We start from the raw sequence: 7,165 nt of genomic DNA on the forward strand, positions 1-7,165 counted from the left end.
TTGATAGGGTAAATTCATCAATCATGTTAGACAAGCAAAGGTGTGACACAAATTGTCACACCTAACTTAGAAAAATCATAACTCAGCAATGGCAATTGATAAAAATGCAAACTCAACACCAAAATGTCCAGCAAGATGTCTAGTTTCTACATGTAAAATTTAATGAGCATTGGATGAAAATTGAGCATTTCACAAATGATATACCAAGGCCATGTCCAAAATGCACACATGTACACAAACCCTAGCACCAAAAATTATACAGCCATGCACAATTTGCACAATAATATTCATAAAAACATAGACAAAAAATGTGACATAGTGTAAAAAATCTCATCATTTTTGGATCATTATTTATTTTGTTATGATTTTATGAAGATGAAGAAAAAATAAAAAAACATGTGAGGTCATGGCATGGAATAGATGGAAGGAAATGAAATAAATGTGAATCCACTTTGGAAAGGTGCTGCCAGCCGGTATCGAACCCGGTGCAATTTTGAATTACAGAATTGGCGCGCTGCATGGCAAATCCATGCAGCCAATCAGCGTCTTGCCCTAGCATAGCCTAAGGGAACAGTTTTGCATGGCCTACGGGAACGATTTAGCGTGGCCAATGAAACAAGGAAACCGTTGCCTAAAGTCCTGCGTTCATCTTCATCAACAGAACGCAAAATGAACAGTAACCTTCAACCACCTCAAGAACATTTCTCCCAGTTTTCAAAATTGAACACATGTATGGATAGATCTTTCAACATACATCCTAAATCCACTAATAACTAAGCGTATAACATCAAAACATGAACAGATCGAGCAAATCAAAGTTCCATCACCAAACTTCAAATGCATGGTTCTCACTCAATACAACACCAATTTGCACGATTCAAAGTGCAGAACATTCAGCATTAAGAGATCTACAAGATTCATACAACAATTTCAAGAATTAAGGAAGTCGAAAAAGTGACCTCTTGAAGTGCAGCTTTGGAATTTCGCGTTTTCTTGGCCTTGCAATGCTTCAATCTTCCTCTAGCAAGCTTGTATAAGTGTTTGGATGAATGCTTGATGTTCAATTGAGCATGATTCCACAGAATTTGGATTCCACCATTGATGAACTCAAGCTTGCATATGCTTCAATGTGCACGAATTCATGTGATTCTAGCTTCAATCTTGCTCACACATGCTACCAGATGATGAATCAACCAAGAAAAATGCAAAGTGTTTGAAGAAATTTGGATAAAAAATGAGAGAGAATTTTGAGAGACTTTGAGAATTCTAGATCTAGAATTGGGAAATGTGAAAATTCTGTTATGATTTGTGTTATATATGCTTCACTAATCATGATTAATTAAATTAAACCAAGTGCTAATGAAAAATGGTAAAGTTTGGAGGTGTTTTGCAAAAATTTGGATTTCACCCTTATGCATGGGATGCATGTGAATAGTGCATGTTTTTGGCCTTGATTTCACTCAAAATAATGTTTTAAGACCAATGGTGATAGTAGCATGTGCAAATGATTCACCAATTTTGAATTCCATTTTTTCCCTCCAAAAATGCATTGAATTTTCAAATATTTATGTGAATGGAATGCATGTCATGTAATGCCAATTTTGGAAACTAGAAGTTAAAACAAGAATGTTGCAAAAAGAACCACATGATTTGGACTTATGGTTTGAAAGTTATGCCCTTTTGAAGTTCCATGTTCACTTGACCAAGATTGATCCATATCTCTTCAACCATACATGAGAAATCCATGATCTTGGACTCTTTGGAAATGGGAGAACAAGATCTACAACTTTCATGTTCAACAAAATTTCATTTGAAGCCATCTTGATGATGTAATCTTGAGGAGAAAACCTTTCTATTTTTGGCAATTTTGAATTACAAGTCACTTTCCATTTTTGGAAAGTTTTGTCCTGACTTTATTTTCTTCAATGTTGATGTTTGAAATGTCAAATGAGACTTGTTTGAACATGAATGAAGTATTTCTAACCAATTCCCACCTCCAAATCCAACAGTTGACTTTTGGTTGACTTTTTTAGTTGATAGATGACTTGGTCATGCACAAATGAATTTGAGCCTCAATCTCCTGATGAAATGGCTCCAACATGAAACCCTAGCTTATACAAGCTCAATAAAACCATATGATGATCCCCATCTCCATTAAAACCTCATCTCCTTGACAAACCCTGATTGGCATAATACAACTGATTAGGGTTGACCAGAGGTCAAAACCCTAATCCCAAGGCACATGATCAGGAATAATGAACCTCTTGGTGATGATAAGACCATGATGATGGTGATGTACCACTTCAACCAAGATAACACCCAATCTCCTTGAGGAACCAAAAACCCTAATTGAAGCACAATCCTCAGTTGATTAGTGATCAATTCAATAAGACCCTCAGGCTTGCATCTCTTAACCTCTTTATCTTCTGAACAAGACTTAGGAGGATGACTTGCTTATTGTTTCCACATGATATGCAAAGATGTAATGCCTAATGCCCTAAAAGATGAAATGCAATATGCTAAGCTAGCCCCAAGAGAGGAGGGCAAATTTTGAGGTGTTACAGCTGCCCCTATTCAATCCATTGTGAACCTGTCGATATGAACAGCCTCGGCTTTCAGATGATCAGGGTGAAGAGTGATTGAATACCAAGAACAGACGAACAATTTGCGCTCTGATGGGAAATAATTAACATTGCCTGTCAGAATCGGCAAAGAAGAAACCTCAAAGGAAGAATCATCTGCCCGGTACGGAAAAGAGTCGGCCTGAATACCGTACAGAAATACTGACCTGGACACCAAAATAAATGGTAACACGGGAATAACCATGGCCTGAACGCCGCTCGTCAGTCTGAATGCTGAGCATCATAGTATGAGAGTGTTGATATCGGTCTGAACACTGGGAGATTGGTCTGAATGCCCAACAACTGGCCTGAACACCACTCTAGTCTGAACACCACTTCGGTCTGGACACCGGAAAATTGGCCTGAATGCCACAAGCTACATCGATCTGAACTTCGGAAGCTTCTTCAATCTGAAAATCGGAAACTTGGGTCTGAATACCCACCTCGGTCTGTGCACCGGAAGACTGGCCTGAGTGCCACAAGTTCTTCGACCTGAACGTCGGAAACTTCTTCGATCTGAAAATCGGAAATTGCCCTGAGTGCCACCTCGGTCTGATCACCGGGAAACTGGCCTGAATGCCACAAGTACGTCAACCTGATTGTCGGAAACTTCTTCAATCTGAAAATCAGAACTGGCCTGAGTGCCATAAGTGCTTCGACCTGATCGTCGGAAACTTCTTCGATCTGAAAATCGGAAACTGGTCATGCCGGTCAGCATCGGCAGAGATAAAAACAGTGATAAGTGAGGCGGCACACGTGCCAACGACCCATGCTGGGGATAACAAGCCACGAACCGGCTATTCTCTATTCAACCCTAGCCAACAAACACTTTGCGTTTAGCTGGGGATTATTCTTTCTCTACATTATGAATGCATAAAAAAAGTATCCCCCTCGAGGGACTCTTCTGGGGAGCTCGAGGCACTCTGCTGAGGAACTCGCCAACAATCCGATCTCCACCCTGCTGGGGAATAACACTGCTGCTGGGAAATAGGCCACCCTTACCAGGAATAACCTCCTCTGCACCCGATCCGCTTGGGGACTTCGTTGGGGAAAGAACCACCAACGCACTCTGTGGGGATAACAACAGTCTCTGACCTTCTTGGGATATAACAATCTCGACTCTGCTTAGAGAAACCACTACCAATAGATACCTCCGCTGGGAACTAACAACCTTCAGGCCTGGCTGCTGAGGAAACACCGATCTCAAACCCGCTGGGGGAGATAACCATCCCGACCCTGCTAGGGAAGACACAGACCTTGAATCTGCTGAGGAGGTAACAATCCCCACCCTGCTTGGGGAAACAAGGAAGTTCTGGTACTGAACACCCGTCGACTCGTCGAACCATGGCATTCACCGTCTAAATCCACTGTCAGCTTTCCAATTTTGAGAACTCCCAGACTTGTCTGGACTTTTCTGATTCATCACCTTGTATTCCCGCTTCTCCGTACTCGACGGAGAGCGAACTCCTTAGATTGGTACAAACTTTCTAATCTTCAGACTTTGAAGAGTCTTCTTGATTAATTCTCAAGGATCGTCGTACGTCTTTCCGTCGTCTTTTCACCTTTCCTCCGATTCATTCGTCCCTGATTGGACTCCTCGGGGATCCTTTGTCAAAAGCTTCCACATCACGACCTGCAAGTGAGTGAAAATATCTAACAGTACCTGCAAAAGAGATCGTTAGATAAAAACGTGCCCCAGGTATGTCAAGATTTCAACACTGGAGTCACTCAGCCTTCCGAATAAGATTTCAAATTTTCAATCTTATAAACATGCATTGGAAGGGACCTGTATGTCTTAAAATGCAAAGATTCTTTATCACAAACAATTGGATGTTTTTGCAATCAAAGCGGTAATAAAAACAAAAACAAAATTATTTGACTGAATATGCATTTTATTGATTGAAAAAGTGTGGCTCAAACTGAGCAATACAAAGGAAGCAATTCCTGAAAAGAGGTAATTGCGCACAAAAGGAAAATCTATCCTAATGGCAATGTGAAACCGTGATCTCATCGAGTTCCAACTCGGTTACACCCCATATGTCCTCAGACTCTCCGTGCTTTTTGCCTTCTGAACAAGACGTTTCCGACTGATCCCTACCGGGGATTATCCATGTGTCATATCCAAAGTAAACGATCATGCCAGACGCAGTTGTTTGTTTCAATCCCTCTTTTGCCTGACCGCCCTTTCGGGTTTTCAGTCCATCGGGATACCCTTTTTTGCCCAAGTCGCCCTTTCAGGTTTTCGACTTGCCGGGTGTACAGTTTTTTCCTCTTTATCCCTAATTTTTGCCCGAACCTTTCCATCATTTTTTTCGGTTCGCCGGGATGCCCATTTTTGCCTGGACTATTTTATTCTTTTCATCCAGCGGGTCTCTTTATACGAAGTATTTTTTAACTGCATCCGCATTCACAGGGGATGGAAAATCCTCGCCATCCATGGTTGTCAACAACAAGGCTCCGCCAGAGAAAACCTTCTTGACCACGAATGGACCTTCGTAATTGGGTGTCCATTTGCCCCGACGATCATTTTGAGGAGGAAGGATCCTTTTCAGCACCATATCGCCCACGTGATATACCCGAGGTCGCACCTTGCGGTCAAAAGCACGCTTCATCCGCTGCTGGTACAACTGCCCATGACATATGGCCGCCAGCCTCTTTTCCTCAATCAGGCTCAACTCTTCGTACCGAGTCCTTACCCATTCTGCCTCTTGCAATTTTACGTCCATCAGGACTCTCAAAGAGGGAATTTGAACCTCAACCGATAGCACGGCTTCCGTTCCATATACCAAAGAGAAAGGCGTTGCCCCAGTAGATGTACGCACCGAAGTTCGATACCCATGCAATGCAAACGGAAACATCTCATGCCAATCCTTATAGGTCACAACCATCTTCTGTACAATCTTCTTTATATTCTTATTGGCTGCCTCAACCGCCCCATTCATCTTCGGACGATAAGGAGAAGAATTGTGATGCTCAATCTTGAATTCCCGGCATAATTCTGCCATCATCTTGTTATTCAAATTAGAACCATTATCAGTAATGATTCTCTCGGGAACACCATATCTGCAAATGATGTCTCTCTTCAGGAATCTGGCGACGACCTGTTTCGTCACGTTCGTGTAAGAGGCTACTGCCACCCACTTGGTGAAGTAATCGATAGCCACTAATATGAACCGGTGCCCATTCGAAGCCGTAGGCTCAATCTTCCCAATCATATCGATGCCCCACATAGCAAACGGCCACGGAGACGACATCAAACTCAATGGATTTGGAGGCACGTGCACTTTGTCAGCATAAATCTTGCATTTATGACACTTCCGCACGAAATTGAAACATTGGGCCTCCATTGTCATCCAATAATAACCTGCCCTCAGCAGCTTCTTCACCATTGCATTCCCACTGGCATGGGTACCGAACGACCCCTCGTGAACCTCTTTCATCAATTGGCTTGCTTCTCTGTCATCAACACACCTGAGCAAGACCCAATCAAAATTTCTCTTGTACAAAACCCCATCCTTATTCAAGTAGAACACCATGGCCAACCTCCACAGAGTCTTTCGGTCCTTCTTGGATGCTCCCTCAGGATACTCTTGGGTCTCCAGATAGCGCTTGATATCGAAATACCACGGCTTCTCATCCTCAGGCGCTGTGTCAACAGCAAACACATAAGCCGGTCTATCCAGACATCCCACCTCAACACTGGGGAACTGATTCCACCACTGCACCTTGATCAAGGCAACCAGAGTAGCCAAAGCATCTGCCAACGGATTCTCTTCTCTGGGCACATGATGCATTTTCACCTTGGTGAAAAACGTCAACAATCTCCTCGTATAATCCCGGTATGGAACTAAATGAGATTGATGCGTATACCATTTTCCGTTAACCTGATTCACAACCAAAGTTGAATCTCCATATATAACAAGGTTTTTGATCCTCAAATCAATCGTCTCTTCAATCCCCAGGATACAAGCTTCGTATTCAGCCACGTTTTTGGTGCACTCAAACGTTAGCCGGGCAGCGAAAGGAATATGGGATCCTTTCGGCGTAACCAAAACAGCACCAACTCCGCTACCATTCACGTTAACGGCCCCATCAAACATCAAAATCCATTCGGATTCAGGGTCAGGCCCCTCCTCCGGGATTGGTTCCTCACAATCTTTCGATTTGAGAAACATGATGTCCTCATCAGGGAATTCAAACTTCATCGGTTGATAATCCTCAATAGGTTGCTGGGCGAGGTAATCAGACAATACACTCCCCTTGATTGCTTTTTGAGAGGTATACTGTATATCATATTCAGTCAAAATCATTTGCCATCTCGCAACCCGTCCGGTCAATGCTGGCTTTTCAAAAATGTACTTGATTGGATCCATCTTGGAAATCAATAAAGTGGTATGAACCAGCATATACTGCCTCAGTCAGCGAGCAGCCCAGACCAAAGCACAGCAAGTTTTCTCGAGCAGTGAATATCTTGTTTCACAGTCGGTAAAATTTTTGCTAAGGTAGTATATGGCATGCTCTTTTCGACCAGACTCGTCATGCTG

Source organism: Lathyrus oleraceus, chromosome 4 (assembly GCF_024323335.1).
Source record: "Lathyrus oleraceus cultivar Zhongwan6 chromosome 4, CAAS_Psat_ZW6_1.0, whole genome shotgun sequence".
Lineage (NCBI taxonomy): Eukaryota > Viridiplantae > Streptophyta > Magnoliopsida > Fabales > Fabaceae > Lathyrus > Lathyrus oleraceus.